We start from the raw sequence: 22316 nt of genomic DNA on the forward strand, positions 1-22316 counted from the left end.
CTGTGACTATAATGAACCTTTTGCCCCATAAATAGTCTTTTAATTTTTGCACGGCCCAGAAACATGCCAACGTTTCGCGTTCTATAGTACTATAATTCTTTTCAGTATCATTTAGACTTCTAGATATGAACGCAATTGTATTTTCTCTGTTACCTTGAAGCTGACAGAAAACAGCTCCGATCCCTTTGGCACTTGCATCAACGGTAACTGAGTTTTCTAGTCCAGGATCATAAGGTTTTAGAGCAGGAGCGCCCGCTATTTCTTCTTTTACCACTTTGAACGCTTGCTCTTGTTCAGTAGACCAGTTGTATGTCACATTCTTTCTAAGCAATTTCCTCAGAGGTTCTACCTTTTCAGCATAGCCCTGAATGAATTTAGCATAGTATTCGCTGAGGCCCAAAAATGATTTTAAACTCTCCTTATCATTTGGTTCAGGTGCTTCTTTTATGGCCTTCACGAGATCATCTTTTGGGGTGATTCCTTCAGAAGACAATACATGACATAAGTACTCTATTTTGTTTGTCATAAACTTGCACTTGCCCTTTGATACTGTCATTCCTTTTTTTTTCAAGATGCCTAATATCTTTTCAAGAATTTTCAGGTGATCTTGTACAGTCTCTGAATGTATTAGAATATCATCTTGGAATGCTTCGACACCCTTCATTCCACTAAATAAGATGTCCATCAATTTTTGAAAAACGCCTGATGAGGAAGCCAAACCAAATGGCAGGCGGATGTATCTGTATGCACTAAATGGTGTGATAAATGTTGTCAGCTTCTTTGAATTTTCTGTCAGACATACCTGGTAGTATGCAGCTTTCAAGTCAATTAAGGTGAAATACTTTGAACCAGTAACTGATTGCAATATATCTTGGATCCTTGGGAGTGGGTGGCAGTTTACTATGATGTTTTTGTTTAAACTTCTCAGGTCTACACACAACCTTAATTCACCTGTTTTTTTCTTTTTAGAAACCACTATAGCTGATACCCACTCTGACTCATCAGTATCTTCAATTAGGCCTTCATTGCTCAATTTATCCAGAACCTCTTTCAATTCTTTTTTAATTGACAATGGAATGGTTCTCACCTTATGTTTACTAGGAACAGCGCCATCCTTTAGCTTTATTTCGTGTGTGAAACCTTTGACACACCCTATTTCGTCTTTGAAAACAAACATCCTGGTATTTTTCCATGGTACACTTAATATCATTCTGAATGTCATCTATGCATACGCTGTTTACCCAATCCTCACTCAAAATTATAGGATCTTTTGCACCTGGTTTTAACAAAACTCCTAATTTCGCCAAGTCTCTCCACCCAATTAAGATCCTCCCTTTATCTGCCACATAGATTTTTGTTTTTATCATTCTGCCTCTAAATGTAACTGTATCACAAAAATATCCTAACATATTTATGTCTTGTTCACCAAAAGCTTTTGGGTTCACATCAGATTCCACTAAACTTACATCTTGCCATTTCTCCTCAAATAGTTTATCTGATATTGTCGTGATTGGTGACCCTGAGTCAGCCGTGAATTGTAGCTCAACATCACCAATCTTAGCATCACCTATCGGTCCTTTTATTTTCCCATCGACCATTTCCACATACAAAATTATGCTTGCACACATTTCCTCGTCATAGTCTACTACAGTGTTAACATTTACATTACTGTACGCTTTTTTTGTCTTACATAAGGCTGTATTGTGACCGAATTTTTTGCATTTTAAACATTTTTTACCTATTGCAGGACATGTTTTGCAGTCTGCCAAATGCTCTTTTGAGCCGCACCTGAAACAACTCAATTGTTTTCCTCCTACTTTTTTCTCACTCCAACTTTTTTCATAACTTTTGCTCTCACTTTTTCTTTTGTCCTGTAGATAAAATACATTAGCATTACCACATGCATTGGACAACTCTTTAGTAGACACCATTGACCTTTCTATCCCTTTTGCGATGTCTACAACTTCTTGTAGCGTCGGTTTTTTACATGCCAGTAATCTTTCCTGCACCTTTTTTGAATAGCAATAAAATACAATTTGGTCTCTGATATAAATATCAGTCATGCCCTCAAATTCACATTCTTTTGCAAGGACACGTAAACATGCAATATATTCGTCAATAGTTTCCCCTTCATGCTGCTTTCTTAGCGCAAATTTGTGCCTTCCTACCATTATGTTACTTTCTTCATCGAATTGTGCCTCAAGTCTTTTTACTGCTTCCTGGTACTCGTTTAATGGTAAAAAGACTCCTGGTGGGCTCTCATACTCAGGTAAGCTATCGAACACTACCTGCCCAGCTTTTCCTAAAAGACCAAACAATAATGAACATTTCCTCTCAGCATCATATCCTTTCCCATCTATGGACACAATATAACTCTCAAACGCCCTAATCCATTTCTTGGTAGGTCTTCCTGGCTCATCAAGGAAAAGTGGTGGCACACATATGGTATTGCTCTGTGCCATATTAACTTTCAAAACTTTTACTTGTACGTCTTTTTTTTGTTCCTTATAATTTTTATTAAAAGACTTCCTTTGCTGCCTCATATGTTGCTTAATTTGTTGCTAAAGTTCCTTATTTCAACTCGATTATTTTATACTTTGGTTACTTCTTCAGGCATATATTGTTTATAACATTTTTGCTAATTTCCACTTAAAGAATCTGCTTTGCGCGATATATTTTCCTCATAAAGAATTTGTTTTGCGCGATATATTTTCAATGTTCAAATCGCCGCTTTTGCCATCACTCGCGCTCTATACAATAGAATAGGCACCGTGTATATTTTGAGTTAATTTCTGTTTCAAAAATGGCCGCACGCTTTTGACGCTTGCTGACGTCTTCGGCTTGCATCCAATGGTTACACAGATGCCAAACCTTAATTTCCCAGCATGCTTCACGCGACACAGCTGACTGGATTCCTCAGCGCCACGCCGGCAGCCTTTACACAGCTGACAGGTTTCCTCAGCACGCTACGCCGGCAGCCTTTACACAGCTGACAGGGTTCTTCAGCGCGCTACGCCGGCAGCCTTTACACAGCTGACAGGGTTCTTCTGCGCGCTACGCCGGCAGCCTTTACACAGCTGACAGGGTTTCTCAGCGCGCTTACGCCGGCAGCCTTTACTCAGCTGACTGGTCTCCTCAGTGCGCTTACGCCTGCAGCCTTTACCTCCTCTTCAACCTCCGATGCACTTACTTCGATTCCTTTAAATTTCGAAATCCACATCCCTTCTTTTCTCGTTTTATGAAAACTCAGTGGTGACTCTTCAATCAGCACCGCGACTCTTCACTCAAGATATTTATTACCCGTGGGCCCATGTCTTATCCCCGTCCTCGTCGCCAATTGTTGTGGGGGGCTCAAGTAATGAAATAGACGATAAATATAAAGTTATGTTAAGATTTATTATGGTAGTAAAAACGCCCACGGGGAGCCAGCAGAAGGGACGCAGTCACTGGCAGAGCGGACACGGCGCCTGGCAGATGACAGCAATGACGTCACATATGTAATCTCCGAACATTCGGAGATGACAGATCGTGACGCATACTCATGGAAATAGAAAACATACCTAACAAAGTAAGATGAAATAACATTTCAACAGTGTGACCTGTTACTTGTGAAACAGGCCTGGACTTTAACCCTGTGGGAATGCGCCAGTGCGTGGATGATTCTTCTCAGCTCGCTCAGCGCCCTGGCGAGGGGCAGTGGTGTTAGCAGTTCAGGGAGAAGGACTGCCCTCACCAGCAAACACAGGAATCACAGCAACTCACAGGGACTTAAGCAAAGTAGAAAACTATATGGGAATGCATCCACCTTACAGGTGGAAAAAAATATGAACACAAAGGGTTGTGGTTCTTGTACTGTACAACCTGCATTTTACCATATTTTGAATCGGTGATGTACTTTGTAGTTTGCCCCAAAGGAGTATCCTCTATCGAATATCACATATTACAATGCAGGGCTTTATCCTGCACCCCTTTACCGTGGGCATTGCAATGCATTGACCTTTACAATGCACTGTATGTTACGTTTGTGTATTGTTTTGCTTGTAATGCGCAGAAAAATGTCAATTGCAATTGTATTTCTAACAGACCAATGACAGGTCACATCGCCTCTCACTTCCCAATATTGTCAAGTTTCAATGAAGTCATTTCTTGTTTAACTAACTGAGGGCAGAAAGAGCAAGCCAGTCAGCCCTGTCAGTTGTGAGAGCTATATAAATAAATTTACAGTTGACTCTGACTGACCTGACTTTTCAAAGGAAAAGACTGCTATTCGATCTTGCATACATTTAAGTCAAGGTGAGCCAGTGTTCCTCAGATCAAGGGAGTAGCCAGAAAAATAAAATACACCCCACTTTCAACCAAAGGCCTTATGGCACTAAGCAGGCAAAGCAAGTCATTGTGCCCATCCCCAGAAAAGCTTGCTTGTTTATTCAACCCAAACATCTACCCATTCATCTTTTCATCATTCATCCACCTGTTGATATCCACTATTTCATCCATATACTCTGTTATCCATTCAGTCTTTCATCCAACATTCAGTCTGTCACCTTCCGCCCATCCATATCCAAACCTCTTCATCTATCTTTAAACCTATCCATAACACAAACCCTTCCTTTCACCCAGCCATCCATCCTTTTACTCAGCCAACCATCCTTTCACACAGCCATCACCCTTCGACCCATCCATCCATCCATTTACCTTTTCTGCTCATACATCTTTTCACTAACTCATCCATCCACCCTTTCACTTATTCGTCCTTCCATACACTCTTCCACTCATCCATCCACACTTTCACTCAGCCATCGGTCTACTCTCCCTTTCACTCATCCATCGATTCCTTCACTGATCCATCCTTACAGCCACTCCTTCACTCATCCATCCGTTCACTCATCCATGCGCCATTCCACTCAGTTATCGACCCATTCACTCATTAATCCATCCATTTACCCTTTCACTCATCGATCCATCCTTTCGCTTACTCATCCATACTTTCTCTCATCCATCCATTCATCTACCCATTCATCCATACATTCTTTCACTCATCTACTCATCTTTCCTCTTTCATTCATACAACCTTGCATCAATCATTTTGCTCATTCATCCATTCATGTATCCATCTATCTTTTCACTCGCCTGCAATACACTTTTTCACTCACACATCCATCCACCCTTTCACTCATAAATCCTTCCATTCCTTCACACTTTCACTCATCCATCCTCCCTTTCACCCAGCCATCGTCTGTCCTCCCTTTCACTCATTCATGTATTGTTTCACTCACCCATCCATCCAGTATCCATTCATCCACTCATTTAACCCGTCCATCGCTCGAGCCTTTCACCCATCCTTCCAGTTACTCTTTCACACATCATCCATCCTTTCACTCATTAATCAATCAATTTTTTACTCATCAGTCATCGACCCTTTCACACATCCACTCAGCCATCCATTAATTCATCATTTGACATATTCATCCATGCATGTATCCATCCATAACTTCACTCACCCACCCATCCACCATTTCACTCATCCATCCAGCCATCCTTTCACTCACTTACCGTCCCACCTTTCAGCCAGCTATGCAGAATTAAAACATTTTTTTTAATTAAAAGTAACTTTGCTGTTTTCATTAGGGGACAGTGGACACTTGGAAAATGCAGGAGTTGGCTAGAGCGAGTAGTACTAAAATAACTACTATACAGAGGCAACCTGATTATGTCATAGGTGGGGAAAGATTTCCATGTTTGCTGCATCCACACAGTTCCATGTCTCACAATTCAACAGCACACCACATAATTAAACTCCCGAACACAAAAAACATTCCACAGTATTACACTCCATAACACAATCCCACTCCACATAATTCCAGTACTCAATACCACATAACTACTATACACATATTTCCACTGCACACCATGCCACTTAATTGCACTACACAAATCAACAGAATTCAACACCACACAATTCCATAACTAACACTTCAAATCCAACCCACATAATTCCACTACACACCACATACATACACCCCATAACACTTACATAAAAGGCATTGTCATTTACAACGCTAATAGCTCTAACTCAACCAAATGCGAGACCTATTGCATTTTCAGTGCTTGTTTAGGAAGAGGACGGGGACGAGGCAGAATGAGGCGACCATGGACCCCAGACAAGGAACAGGAGCATTACGAACAAGCCGCAGGAGCGTGACACAGGCCCCGACATCCCCTGTGGTGTGTGGGGGACCCCAAGCTGCAGGGGGCCCCCTCAGCACAGTACTCAGGCCTGAACGCTCCAGATTAAATCCGGAGAGGGGGCCCCCGTGTACATAGCAAGGGGACACCTTAAACTTTTGTTACACCACTGATAATTTATACAAAAGGTTTTTGGATGAGATGGAACAAATGATTTGAAATTATGCATTTTTTCAGGAGTGTACGGTTAAATGTTTTCTTTTTGGATAAAGAGAATGTCTACAATAGTGGTTTCTCACGATTGAAAAACCGGTCAACTTTCTATCCACCAAACAGTTTAATACCATTGGAAGTGAATTCTTTTGAGAAAACTGTGCTTAGAGAACTAGATGTTGTAGAAACAAAGATAAGCTATACTAAACACCACATCTTGAAGGAAGATCGAGAAGCTTTAAATTGACTAAAGATTGACCCTGAAATAATTTCAAACTAGCAGACAAGGGTGGGGGAATTGTGATAATGGACAGAGAATACTATGAGGATGAAGTCCTCAGACAACTCTCAGATAATGACACCTATAGGACCCTTTATGGTGATCTCTTCTTATCTTTCAAAGATAAAATAAGTAATTCCATTAAAAAAGGAGTAACTGGAGGGTGGATCACCGAAAAGGAAAATGTTTTTTTGATAAATAAGAATCCACGTACCCCGGTAATGTACATTTTACCAAAAGTATATAAAAACCCATTAAGTCCCCCAGATCACCCCATTATTTCCGGGGGTGAATTCAATTTCAAATCTCTGGCTATGTATGTATATGTGTTTTGTAAACCCCTCATTCTGACTATACCTAGCTATTTAAAAGACACCACTGATGGAATCAACAAATTAGATCAGAGTACGTTTGATCCTGGAACAGACGTTCTTTCAACACTTGATATAACAAGCCTATACACCCATATTCCACAAGAGGCAAGACTTGAAGCTATGTAATGTTTCCTCGAAAATAGCTCAAGACCCCATAATGTATCCACATGGTTGAATTGACACTGATCTGTTTACAGAATTATTTTCCTCGTTTCAATAAAACATTTTATCTGCAGGACAAAGGGACCGTAATGGGATGTCCCTTTACTCTAGAATTGGTGGTAATGTTTATCGCCCAATATGAAGATAGATGGGTATGCAATAATAACTCTTTTAGGGATAACATCATGACATGAAAACGTTTCATTGATGATATTTTCCTGATAAGGCGGGGAGATGTGGAATACTTTCAGCTATTTATTAAATGGTTAAACAATCGATTAGGTGACAAAACAATTCACCGCACAGTGGAGTAAAGCGCATATCAAATTCCTTGACCAGAACATCAAACACGAGGAAGGGGAAATTTACACCACCCTCTACTATTATAGTCAACACCAAAGAGACCTTAAAGTCAATTTTACTTACAGCCAATTCTTGCGCTTACACAGGAATTGTACAAAGAAATCGGACTATTTCGATAATGCCAAAACTCATGACAAAATTGAAAGACTGTCAATACCCTCACCGCTTGCTGTGCCGGTCAATGAAGAGAGCCTGGAATACACCAAGAGAGGCCCTACTAGAACCAAGAAATAAGCAGTCAACAGACCGTTTAGTCTGTGTAACTACTTTTAGCGGTGTGACATCAGATATGAAAAAAAAATCTGCAATCATTGGAGGAGTGTATCTTTTCCTAACCCATTCAAAGAAATGCCTTTATTTGCCCTTAAGACAAGTAAAAACCTTAAAGAGAACTTGGTTCACTCTAATACTGAGTTACCAAGTACCCGAAGACAAAGAAATTTAAGAACTATATTGGGTTTATCGCCTATTTTGGGGCACCACAAGTGTGGTACATGTGTGGCTTGTTAACCACTTCGATGCTGATGACGGAACCGCTCCGTCATCAGCTGCGGTTGGGCTGTGCTGATGACGGAGCGGTTCCGTCATGGCTCGGCCGCCACGCCTGCGTGGCGCTGATTTCGCGCCTGCGCGGTGCGTTCTATTGAGCGGGCGGGGCCATGACGGAACCGCTCCGTCACAAGCACAGCCCAACCGCGGCTGGTGACGAAGCGGTTCCGTCACCAGCATGCGGCCGCTGCGCGGCCGCCCACCCTCTTAGCGCTGCAGCGGAATAGCCGCAGCAGCGATGTGGTTAATCCATAATAGAAGGGACTTTGTTTGTGTATAATAACATCTCGATTCAACACAAGAAATTCACCAATTGCAAATCAACAAATGTAATTTATGACATGTGTCCATGTGGCAAAGTCTATGTGGGTAAAACTAACCAAGAAATCCGACATCGGATTAGCCAACACAAATCACGGATATGATGTCGAAATCTGACGGCACCTTTGGTGCAATATTTTATTGATAATAAAAACATGGTTGGCAATTTAAAATGGACTGTATTGCGTCAAATGAAACAAACTAGTGGTGATAGCTCCAACTTAGATAGACAAGAGTCACTGCTAATTATGAAGCTACGCACTGTAGAAATGGGCCTAAATTACCTGTCTGAATTAGCAAATGCTTTGCAATGACAAGCTTCTTTCTATGTATCCTTTTAAACTACATGTATTCAAGTATATATGCATTACCATACACTGAATGGATTGTCTGAATTAGCAAATGTTTTTTGATGGCACAGTTTTTCTATGTATTTTCTCTAACCATGTGTATTTAAGTATGAAACTAGGTATCATCCTCTCTTTTAACAACGATATGAGTTGCAACTTTCCCTCAGATCTTTGATTTAGAGAATGTCTTGACTACAAAACATGAATCTTGAGTTACCTGCAATTGCATATTTGTGAGGAGTGAAAATCAACCTGATGTATTTGATTCTTGAAATGTATTGATATCATCAGAACCATCAGAAACACTTTTGTTTTTGATTCCCATTGGAATATGCTTCAAGCACGCCTGTAGTCCTGAATATGAAGCTAAATAAGTAAAAAAACGAAGTGAAAAACTACAATCCCCATGAGGCCAAGGGGCCAGGAAGTGCCCTGCGGGCATCTCACAGGATAACGACTTTGTCCGTAGACTTGCATACTTGATTTTGCGAGCCACGGAGTGCCTTGAATTAAAGAAGGTTCGGCAACACTTCCTAAGCATCATAGAGGGCCAAAAAGTAAGTGACGCTCTACTCGGCTCTCCCCGCCTTTATTTTTGGTGGGAGGGGGGGGGGGGCAAATTCTAAATACCTTATATATATTTATATTTATTGTTTTCAGACACTTTACTTTGTGTATTGTGGATATCGAGATGGCAATGAAAGGGTGGGTTTATCTAAGCATGGGCCTATACCATTTTACTCTGGTGAGGCAGTACACGATCATAATAGAGTACTGCACCATTGGTGTTGGCTAATATAAACCTTTGGGCTGACATTATTTTTTAATGACCCCACAGTGAAAATACTTTTGTTCACTAATCCCTGGGCAAAAACAGTTGATTAGATGTAGGTCCACTCATTAGGTATTACGATAAGGGCCTGTAAGGTACCAATACATAAAAAGGTATATTCCCCTTCAGGGATATACTCATGTTTTGGGCTGCACATGGTGATTTAGTAAATGACTCCTTGTAGACATTTTCCAAATAATGCCTCATTTTATACTCATACCCTTTTTTCTATTTTTGAATGGATATGTTTTCCTTTAGACCTGATGAGACCTCTTAAAAAGAGTTGCTGCATACGCCTGTACCTCATGAGGTCGAAACGTGTTGGTATGTTCTAATGGGAACCCATCGGAAGTACCACCTCATTCACATAATTACTGGCTATGATTCTGAAAAGACTCTTTCAACTTGAAAAGGAATCAAATAAATGTTTCACTTGTTTGGACGGTGTTGAGTGTGGGAACATACCATTGGATGTACAGCCCCATTTTTATTTAAGGGGTAGGATCATTTACTAGAGTTAGTTAGTCTGGACTTATTGGCAACAACTCACTAAGGTTCACCCAAAAAATCTTCTTTGAATTCCAACAGTAGTATGTTATTTTGTGCTGTGACGTGTACTGATTAAGTTTTCTGTTGTTTATTTGTATATTTTTTGTGTTTGAATTGTACCAGATGGACTTGATTGATATTAAGAAAATGACAAATAAGTATGAAAAATATTGGAGATAAATTCTTAAGTATACAAGTTTAATGTGTATGTTGTGCTTCTTTTCAGATCAAACGTTGATTACTGGCCAAGTGGGGGCTCTGAGTACTTTGAAGCTACAAAAAGCACATTGTTTAAAAAAAAAATCAGCCTTGGGAGTTCATTTGAGCCTTTGTTAATTTCATAGTGGTATTAAAGAGTATTTGTTTGTGAAATCTAAAGTCTGTGTGGGTTGAGAGAAGAACAGTTACGGATTACCAAATAGGCAAAGTAGACACTGGCCTATGGGCCCCACGCCTTTTAAGGTACTCAGGATAACGGATTAAAATACAATTTAAAAAACATAAACTAGGAACATCAGATTCACATAACAGTTTGTGCCGTAAAAGCTCTTCTTCTGGAAGCTGTCAGTTTGTGAAAAAATCTTGTGCATTGGGTATTAGGAAACATTTTGGTAGGGGGGGGCTGAAATTTCAACCGCCAAGGGGCCTCCACAGGGTTTAATCCGGCACAGGAGAGGACAACATCTCACAGGCTTTGACTGGTGCTTGAGGGGGAAGGAAGGAGGGGAGCACACTCTCAGTGCTATCTAGCACTTTTTTTAGCACCCACTGCATGGGGCTTTATTTGTGAACTTTGGAGTCTGCCTGGAAGGGAAGGGACAACATCCTGAAGGTGTACCATCCATGCCAACATTTAAATAAGGAAAGAGAGAGTTAGTGGGAAAAAAATAGGGGTCATTATTTTTTTGCATTGATTAACATTGAAATTGAGGCAGATTTAGGTGGGAGACCGCAAAAAAAAAAGCCATTTCATGCTTTGAAAATCATGCGTCTCCCCCTGAATCGGGTCTGTTGGCATGTATGGTGCACACCCTCTCAGCACTATTAAGCACTTTTTCAGCTCCCTCTGAAGTATGGCTGAGAGGGAGAAGACTACATGTCCCAGGCTTCATCTACTGCTTGAGGGAGACGAAAAGAGGCATAGCACCCCCTCAGTGCTATTTAGTGTTATCCACTGGTGCCTTGCCTGTGCCTGGGTGAAGCCCAAGCTTAAACCTGCCTCCTCTGCATCCATCCGAGTCTAACTGAGGCAGTGCTGTGGTCCTTTTATTTGCTATAATTTGATATGAGTAAAAGGAAAGCATCTGCCCTTCACAACGACATTGCTTCATTTAAAGAGTAATTGTGCTAATTGAATAATGCTTCTGAAATATCTCATAGTTGTGTCCCATCAGCTGCCATTGTTAATACTGATATTACAGCACCCGAAAGAAAAACGAACTTGTGTATTTCTAATCAACCTTTTACTATTAAGGCTGAAATACACCACTCCACTTCCTCATAATCACAGGTCTTGTTACCTCTAGTTAAGAAAAAGAAAGTTTCTCAGTTAGTAGTGTGCTGCCTGGTTTCAACAAGCATTGCCAAAGCCAATAGGTCTGGTCTATGTGATTGCTATTGCCTTTGAGAATGTGATTTAGCCATGCTGTACACCAAAGTGACTGCTGTTCAGCATGTCTAAATGCTAGTTGCCTAGAGAAGAGTGGCATGAAGCGGAGTGGCATAGAGTGGAGTGAGGTAGAGTGGCATAGTATAGAGTGTTGTAGAGTGAAGTGACAGAGTGGAGTGTCGTAGAATGGAGTGGCATAGAGTGGATTGATTTGGAGAACAGTGTCTTAAAGTGGATTGGAGTAGAGGTGGTAAATTGGAGTGGCGTAGAGTAGAGTGTCATACAGTAGAGTGGTATAGACTGGAGTAGAGTGCCGTAGAGTGGAGTGGTGTGGAGGGGAGTAGCGTGGAGTGTTGTAGAGGGGAGTGGACTGTTGTAGAGTGAAGTGGCATAGAGAGGAGTAGAGTGTTATAGAGTGGAGTGTCATAGAGTGACTTAGACAGGAGTGGCATAGAGTGGCGAAGAGTGGAGTGGCGTGGAGTAAAGTAGCATAGAGTGGAGTAGAGTGTCTAGAACAGTGCCAAGCATTCAGCCCTCCTTCCATCTCAGTCACCATCATTGTGATTGATCGGAGTTCAGTCTAATGGGGCTGTCAAAAACTGGGAACTGTTGTGGTACGATTTCAGATGGTTTGTCGCAAAACATTTTAATAAAAATATCTTTGACAAAAACTGGGAACTGTTGGAGCTTTTTGGCACTCATGAAAGGCATCTGCCACATACAGACAGTTCTGACAACTTCTCTGCAACCAATCTAGTCTCTGCCAACATGAACTTCTATTTAATTTTATTCTGATTTGCTTCCAATTTGTCACTGCGATATTGTACATAACTTCAAACCCTCAGACAGCAATTTTTATTGCCACCAAAACATATTCTGCTGTATATGAGAACTAATAACGCGAAGCAAACCAAGAATGAACTACAACAAGAATCCACTAAGATTTCCCTTTTCTGTATTTTTAACGCCATTGTGCTGTCTGAAAACCTCCATCAACCTCTCATAATCAGCATGCACAGACTCTTTGGACTCTTGAGAGGTTCTGACTATTTTGAGCCAATCAACCTTCTTAATCCAAACCTCTGTTTTCAAATTTGCAATCAGTTTGTTATACTTGTCCATAACAGCAGGAGAAGGAGCAATGGTTCTAGGATCTCTCTGAGGTTCGGCGTTTGGCCAATTCACACCCACTTTGCATTTTGCATATACATCTTTATGGACCACAACACCAAAAAAATTTATTAAAATCCGCACAAATCACTTTTGAAATCTTCACGCCAGTATACCATTGGGTGGAATTCTTCTGTAGCTTTGGAAATTGATTGGTGAATGTTAAAAGGTCACCATGACTCCAAAGCACATGAACACACCCACCTCCCTGCACCTTTCTCAGCAGGCAATCTCTGAGGTAGGTATCACTCATGCTAACATCCACTTCAGGCCCATCGGTATCCACTTTCTTTTTCTATTTATTTTCCTTTCTTATCCATCGATGCATGTATTTTTAGATATTCTCCCATTTTCTGTTACATTCCAATAACTCCCTGACATGTATTCTCAAACCAGCAGTTCTCATCTTCATTGGTGTATCCTCAATATGAACATCCTATAATTCTTCTTTAAATCCTGACTATTATTCAAGTCAACTCAAAATTTGGCAGCCAACCCTTCTAACTTCTGCTGTGGCATTTACTGGGCCCACAAAGCATTGTTTACTTTCTTTCTCTCCTGTGAGATATTTATACCGGTCTCTTGGTCCTCTGATGAACCTTGTTTTGTGTAGAGAGGGGTTGGATATAAGGGTCCCAACAGTCATCCAATGAGGACCAGGAATTGGATAACTGTACTACAAACTAGAAATTATATTTATGTAAATTATTCTCAATACAATGCTATAAAGGTTAAGGATTATCACAACTAGCCCAATTCTCCTGAAGAGACATAGGTGAGCCAAAAGTACACCCACTAAAAGTTCAGTTAAAGCAATACAGAATAATACCTCTAGTATTTGATGCTGTATGATCTCTCTGATATGATGTTTTCTGATCATTGCAAACCAGAATTAAGAATGCACATTCATTTGGATAGAAATAAACATGATAGCTGAGTCATTATGGAAAATGTTGGTATAGTTTATCAAATGTCAAGTAAAATAAATGCATCAGTAAATTTGCATCAGGTCATAAGGTAAATCGAGCAAATTCTAAATAGATATACCAAAGCTCAAGAGTTCAGGGCGGGACATAAAATATTCCAGTTCAAGCAGCCTCCCAGCAAGGAAGAGACCCCAAGGTCGCATTTAGCATATGGATCAGTTTGAAAGGGTAAGCCAGGTGAATCCGCAACAAGCGAGTTATAGATTGCCAAGGAATTTCCACAGATTTCTGTAATAGGAAAACCAGCAACCCATTCATCACCACTAGCATGTGTGGTCGCACCAAGCAGCAACTGTCAACCAGCTCAGCCCCACTGTCTATTCCATCAGGTAATAGTATATTCTTAAAGTTCTGGGGGTGACACCTCCCAGAGTCACCTCATCTGATCAGACCACTCAGTTCATTGGTCAGTTCATATAGGATGAGTGTCAGGCGACATAAAGAAGACACAAAATGTAGAGAAGTAGGTGGGACAATTACGCAGTCCTTAAGCAATCCAATAAGTGAAACTTAGAACAAATTCCCCTTTAGCCAGAGCACATAAGCAAGTGCAAGAGGAAAGTTTCTCAGGCAGCTGTTCTGGATTGAAATGAAAAATTTAGTAAAACGTATTGTTCAGTACATGGGAACTCAGGAAAGAAAACACTGTTTCATGTTATTGATTACATTGAGGGAGCAGTAGACTCAGCAAGTCAAGGTTCTTCACATTTTCTGTCAGGCCCACTATAGATAGAGCTAATTTAATGTAAAATATGTATGATCGTTGGACATATGGTCATAGAGAATATAAAGATCTCATGATTCTAAAATAACTCGTATATATATGAAATCTTTTAGTGTGGTTACAAAAAATACGTGCCAGGATGATGTATTACTACTTTGAAAGTAGTAACATGTAAAAAATATTATAAATCAAAGTAATAGGCATCTAACATTGGTAGATATGTAAAATCCATTCTCTGAAAATCCCACAAATACACCATTAATTTGGAATATGCAACACCTTTTTTCTTTTGTCATTTCGGTGCACGTGCACACGTTTACACATAAAAGACACATTTTATATTGAATTCAACACCATATTCAGGTTAAATCTTGATAAGTAACTAATTGCCGTTGGTTGTACACACATATAAATGATAATAAAGAATGATTAGAGACAAAACTCCATAATGTGAGAATTCACCATTTACACATTTTTAGCTCATTAAAGAAAAATAGTACTTTGTCAATTAATAAATCACAGTCTCTATTATTTACACAAATGATATCATCTAGTCTACACCTTTTTCTGCATGCTTTTACAATGCAGTAACTAAAATCCTCTTGTCATAATTTCTTGAACGTGTATTTGGTGCATGTTTATTATTTTCCTCTCAGAAATGTCATCATTCTGTTTCTCACGTCTCTGAAAGTTTAAATGCGATTCCCTCTCCAACACTTCTAATGCGCCACACAAGCATATCTTGCAGCTTCACTGCTCAAAAAATTAAGTTCTGCCTCATGTATGCCTCTATGAAATATAACTCGAGATTTCCCTTTGCAAATTACTCAAATTCTGCATTTAATTTTAAAATACCATTATTTTTATTATGGTCTCTCTTTCATGAGCGTGAGACTCTGGATCTATGTCAGTGGCAACAACAGACATGTTTATGGGTTTGGTACCTCATGTACAGAGTTGAGCTCCCTAATCTAGTGGGGTACCAGTATAAGATTAACCATGGGCGAATTTTGCGAATCTGGCGTTCGCAAATTTTGCGAATTTGCGAACTCGCAATCCGCAAAATCCGCGAATTCTCGCGAATTTGCGTATTTTTTTTTGTGTTTGCAAGGATTTCTGCCAGTTCGCAAGGATTTCTGACAGTTCGCGAGGGTTTTGTAACAGTTCGCAATCGCGAACTTACATGTCGGCTCGCAACGGTCACGATTATGTTGTTTCTACGTCTGGTTCATCATCATAGGTTCCCAGCACCCTCTGTTTCACCCCTGCCGCCCTCTGTTTTACCAATGCCACCCTCTGGTACATCAATGCCTTATGCCACCCTCTGGTTCATCATCACTGTAGATTATGGGGGGAAAAAGCAAGCACACCTGCCTGCTTCAACTGACATGAATTAATTTGGGGTTGATTTATTAATGTGTCACTGTTTTAAAATTCCAGTCTGGCACCTGAATCCTTATCTGTAATTTGCTTTCTGTTGCAGTGCAAATTTTTTTTCCAGGACCTTTGTGGCCTACTTGTAGCTATTCTATGAGCCTGCTGTGAGGGTCAGAGCAGGGTCATACAATTGTTGCAACTAGCAACTGAACAATTGTTGCAACTAGCAACTGAACTTTGGAGGGGCCCTTGTCAGGAAGCACTACAGGGAACGGTTACTAATGATGAGTTTGAACTTTTGAACCTGCTTTCACTTTTGCAAAACTCGTTTTTCTGCAGAGCAGCATTACAGCAACTTTAATGCCCCACCAAGCTTATATGAGAAAGTTGATTTCTAATCCAAAAGTTATCCAAAGTAAATCAAAAGGCCTCAAATCTAAAAAAAAGTGCAGGCAAATGTCAACCTGAGGAGTTATTCTGATAAAAATAATCATTTTCAGAAGGTCTATGCTGCTTGCTAGTAGATTTCTTGTGCGGAATTGCAATTTTTGTAATTTCGCGAGTGCGAGATTGTTGCTGCCCGCCGCACCTACATGTTCGCAATTGCGAACTTACACCGCAAAGAAAAAAAACCTGCTGCGTTCGAATTTGCGGATTTTGCGGGAAATTCGCGAATCTCGCGGATTGCGAATTTACCGAAAATCCGCAAAATCCGCGAGCGTAACGGATTTTCCGCCCATGCTTATAAAAGATGCACTAGGGGAAATGGTGACAACAGACGCCCCAGGCTAGTAAAGATAACCGTAGTATTAGTGGCTCTTAATGAGGGATCTGGAGTGGCAAGGTGTGAGCCTCCTTATGTGCAATCCAAGCGCACTGGGACTCATACCTACATTGGCACCCAAGTTTGCTCCTCCTTCCAAAGCTCCCAATTGGGGCTGAGGGTTCCCTAAAGGCTGAGGAACAACTTTGTATGGAGATGGTTGAGAGTTAACAAATCATCCAAAAATTGTCATCCGATTCACTGTCATTTCCAAATTCTCTCTTTTCATCCCCACTTCCCTCTCATGATTTCTTTCCTTCTGTTTCTTCTTTGCTATCACAGGGTATATACCTATGTCCTCAATCATATCTTCACTCACATATTCCTTCTGGCCTCCATCCAACTATGAACTTTATTTCCCATTTGGGTTTTATATTTTTCCTCCTCTTTCTTGTGCGTGGCATGCTACCATGGATGTAATTGCTTCAAACGGTATAGACCTGGGTTCATCTCATACATCACTCATCTCAGAGTCTCGATTTTTCTACAATTCAATATACCATACCAGGGAAATTGCAAGCACCTATCTTCCACCGTGATCTTATTTCTTTTTTTCATCCAAACAAAAGTGTGTAAACCAACCTTAGTAGGCATATTGTGGGTGAGTGTGCCCTCTGGAAAATCCTTCTCCCCCTCAAGGACAGGCGTGCTCACCTCATTTCTCGACATAGTTGTAATTTTCTTAAAGAATTTCATCATTGTCCTTATACAAAACAACACACAAATTGAAATACCAACAGTTCGCATTAATTCACAGTGCAATACTCAATGATTCAAACACATAATCCTAGCGCACACCACTGAGCAGAGCACTGGTAGCATGGAGCCCAATGACGTAACAACCAATCCCAGCATGGTAGAAAAGCCACAACCAATTTCAGAGCAAAATATATTGATGTAACTCACAGCGCCACATAGCGGCTCTCACTTCACTCTGATCAGCTGCACATAAACTGATCGAAGTGAACAAAAAAATAATAATAAAACCATAATTCTTGTCTGTTAACCTAAAGATATATAGAATTGAGAATTGCTCTACTGGGATAGGGAATAGTACCCTCCTGGTACCATCAAACACACAAAGTAAGTTTGAACCAAAGGGAACACATCTTGGCTAGTTGGGTCCACTCCTGTACTCAAAGAATCAACCAACACTAATATCAGATAGTCCAATCTCACAATACCATTTTTACAAATCCATTGGTGCAGCCAATGGTGCTTCACGGTCCAACACCTCAACCTTGACAGACAAGTCAAATAACTATTAATATATCTGTATCTATTCAGGATTCTCGAATATGACAAAGCTGATGACCAAACTTCAGCTCTTACAAATAAGGGCATTAATCTCTATAAGCAGAAGCACTATATATGTGGAAAACACTTTAATTCTCTATTTCAACATAGAGGTAAAAAGTTATTTTTTACTTCTCAAATTGAGCTTGTCAATAGTGACCAAAGAAGATTTTTCAGATCTCCAAGTCATTTCTCAAACCCAAAGCCTCTGGGAGAGATATTACTCCTTCTCAAACTTTATGCAACATTTGCTCCATTTATTTTTAGGCGAAAATCATTACTATCCAGATGAGCTTTAATAGTAACTATGATGGGTTGGATATTTTTCACTGCTTCTCAGGATATTTCCAATCTTAAGCCCAAAATGGCTGTATTTTTTAACCGATTTCTTGAAAGCAATTGGAACGAGGTATTACTTTAGTAAATCGGGCGCCCAAGCCTGGAAGCAACGTCTGAGATCCTTGAGATTCATAGAGAATGAATCTGTTTTTAAGAAATGTCTAAAAACCTGGCTCTTTTCCGTTCCTGATGTTTTATGTAAACGGCTGATTGAATGATTTTAGTTGTTGGTTTTGATTCTTGGTCTTAGAATCGTACAGCTACATGCATCATTGTAGGAATTTGCGATTCCTAAATTGCGAAAATTAAGGAATCGCAATTTCCTATGCATCAAAAAATCGCATTTTTTTTTGCGATTCGCTAATTTTCCTTATTTGCGATTCCTTAATTGCGAATCGCAAATAAGTAAAGGCTTTACATTGATTCCTATGGGCCTAGAGGCCCATAGGAATCAATGGGAAGGCATTTTCATTTTGCGAATTCGCAATTAAGGAATCGCAAAATGAGAATGCAATTTCAAGGGTGCAGGGGGGGTCCAAAGGACCCCACCCTTCACCACTGGAATGCCATGTAAGTACATTTTACTCACACACATGTCCCAAGGGCATGTGTGTGTTTAAAATGTAAGTTTCAAAAATGCATTTATTTGCATTTTTGAAACTTTTCGCAAAATGCCATGAAGGTGTACTTCATGGTAATTTTTCCCTTTAAAATTGCGAATTCGCAAAAATAAATAAATCATGCATAGCATTTAAGAAATCGCAAAATTTGCGATTTCTTAAATGCTATCGCAATTTGAGAAATCGCAAAAAATTGCGATTTCTTAAATTGCGAGAAATGGGAAATGAATGATGCATCCCAATAAGTGATTTTGGAATCGCAAACGGCCGATTTTTGCGAGTTGCACCGTTTGCGATTCCAAAATCGCTTGATGCATGTGCCTGTTAATGTTTTTCCCTGTAGGTTTAATAAATGGGACAGGTATCTAAAACAGCACTAGGATATGTTGGTTTATGTGACAGTGCATCTTTAAAATACTTCACTTCACTTCGTTTCATTTTAATTTTACATCATTTCATAAATGCTTTAAGTTATGGCAAACAATTACTATAGCTGTCTCACACCTCGTCATGTAATAAAAGGTCCTCTGGCATAATTATGCATAATGCCTCACGTCTACATTGACAAAGTATGAGATAACTTATTTAAATGTCCAGGAATCACATGGACTACAGGGCTGTCATGTACAATCACTGTATGCCTGATCAAAGAAGAGAGTGAGGACTGGATAAGCTAGTCCGGATCCCCAATTTATATATGGTATATCAATAAGAACTAGCTAGAGGTGCGAGACTCTGTTATGTACGCTTTTATCTGGGAAACCATTGGGTTTGTTTAAAAAGCCCTCACCCACCAACCTAGTTGGTGGCATGCTTCATCATCGGGCCCACCACAGTGACACCTAGCATGCCTCGGGTGTGCTTCAACGTCAGTGTTACTGCGGAGCTGGTATAATTGCTGAGTGTGATGTGTAGTGAGTGAGAAAGTGAGATTAAAAGCTATACAGTGGGTCCCAGTACCCGAGGGTAAGATAGATACATTTTATTAACTGGGCCCCTGTTAGCGGATGAAAAGGCTGTAGGACGTGTTGGTGAATTTACGATTCCCTACGTCCAGTGCGTTCTACATGTTTCAGCCAGGCCTTAAAAACTGGCTTTCCTCAGGACCAATAAGTGAAAAAGTGCAATTAAATTATACTAAATTATAGTGTTGGTTGTTTAGAATGTGTCGCACTCCCTAAAGTGGGTCTATATGTAGAGGGGGATTCCCTTGTCACTTCTCATCGACACACTCTACCTAAAGCTTTCAGGTCAGTGTATAAATGCCTCTTATCAAAAAGCAAAGATGCATACTGGTACAATTTTAGATATAGGAGAAATAAGAATTTTCCTCAAGAGTTGTATACAGAAAAATATTGCCCATCCCCTAAGTATTTCCAATTGTGAATATAACATAAGTAGCAACAGTGGTGCCATTGACTTGTGCTCCACAGGTGCATGGACCTTCCCACAAGGGACAGCGGCATATTGCTCATGCACCGTGGATCAAAGGTCCCCCTACTGGGAAGTGTATTTAGTAGCATCCAGTCAATTTTCATGTTTTACAAGATTAGAACACAGGAAGTAAGAGACTTTACGCACAGAGCACGTGAAGAGAGTAAAATTGTTTTTGAGAAGATGTAAGGAGAAACAATCCAGGGGATCAAGATTACTACAAACCTTCCGGCCTTGGCGATCCTCATTGACAGAGTAATTAAAATAATATCTATGCTGTACCTCTGTTTCGTGGATTTTGAAGCAGCATTTGACTCTGTACCCCTGAAACAAATTATTGCAGAAATTAGTGGTGAGAAACATTTTTCCACTTTTCCTGAAGAGCATCATCACATTGTACTCAGACACATGGCTTCAAGTTAAAAGTGGAGGTGGAAATTAACATACCCGTAAAACTCAAACATGGACCGGGTTAAAACAAGGATGCATTTTAGCCCCTCTACTTTTGAACATCTTTTTGTCTGAACTTCTTTCAGACTTGGAGGAAGTAGATGCACATTCCCCGAAACTCGGTGGCAAGCAGATCAATTGCCTCCTCTACGTAGACGATGCTCTTCTGATTCTATAAACAGGATATTGCAATAATGCTGTTTTAACAAACTGCATAACTACATTGAATCCAATGGACACACCCTTAATTTGGGAGAAAACAAAAATCGTGATAATGGGCATAAAGATATAGAAGTTGGGGCATTGCATCTGAATGGTCTTCCAGTTAAGAAAGCATCCGAGTGTAAGTACTTGGGGGTGGGTATAAATAATCGAGGAACTGTCCTCCCCCACATACAACTCATAAAAATAAAGGCCTTGTCTCTGCTCTATGCTTTCTTGAAACTCTTCAAAAATGTTTGCGGCCTCTCCCTTGACCCTATCATGATAATTATATGTGCCAAGCTATTTCCTAACTTAGTTTATGTTCAGAAGCCATGTTTGGAAGTGGTTTCAATTGTTCTGGAGGAACTGCTAATTAATTGGACTTACCCAAAATTTGCTTTCCAGTCCAGATTCACCTGGAAATCGGCTTAACCAGAAAAATGCTAGAAAGACTAGGGACATTTGTAAAATGTGTTTTAGTCTATGAGCTGCAGTGGAAAACTCACTAGGACATCAAGAATGGCAAGAGATTTCAAACCGAAGTATCAACGCAACAGCTTGTTCCTGTTTAGGTCTTGCCTATGTGCACGTGTGGCGATTCCCTTGCGAGAGCAAGCGCCGCCATATGGTAGCAATTATCTCTCTCGCAAGGGAATCGCGCAGTCCCCCTCCTCCCTCCTGTTGCCGCGCGAGGCGCTCGCGCTCCTCCCCTGCTGCCGGCAGCCTGCCGTGCTTGTAAAGTTATCTTTGACTGTGGCCTCTGCCCAGCGACATGCTCTCCCTAGTTTTTCTTCTTCTTGGAGTCTTAGAAAACAATTGGTGATGGCACTTCGTACCTGGATATTTCGTGTAAGCCCAGGAAGCGTTATTGCCTCCCAACTTTATTTAGAGGTGAAAGCATATTACACAGAACTGTCACCCATGGGTGACTATTGTATAATTGTATAATATGAAAACTGTTAGCAGTGTTAACTAACTTAACTGGGGGGTGGGAAATGCAGCTACATCTAGTGCAAGTTTCACTTGAGAATCATAACAAAAACCAAAATATATATAAACACAGATCCATATTAATGTAGCTAAACATCTCAATCAAATGATATTT

The sequence above is a fragment of the Lissotriton vulgaris genome, chromosome 11, assembly GCF_964263255.1.
Source record: "Lissotriton vulgaris chromosome 11, aLisVul1.2, whole genome shotgun sequence".
In the NCBI taxonomy this organism is placed as follows: Eukaryota; Metazoa; Chordata; class Amphibia; order Caudata; family Salamandridae; genus Lissotriton; species Lissotriton vulgaris.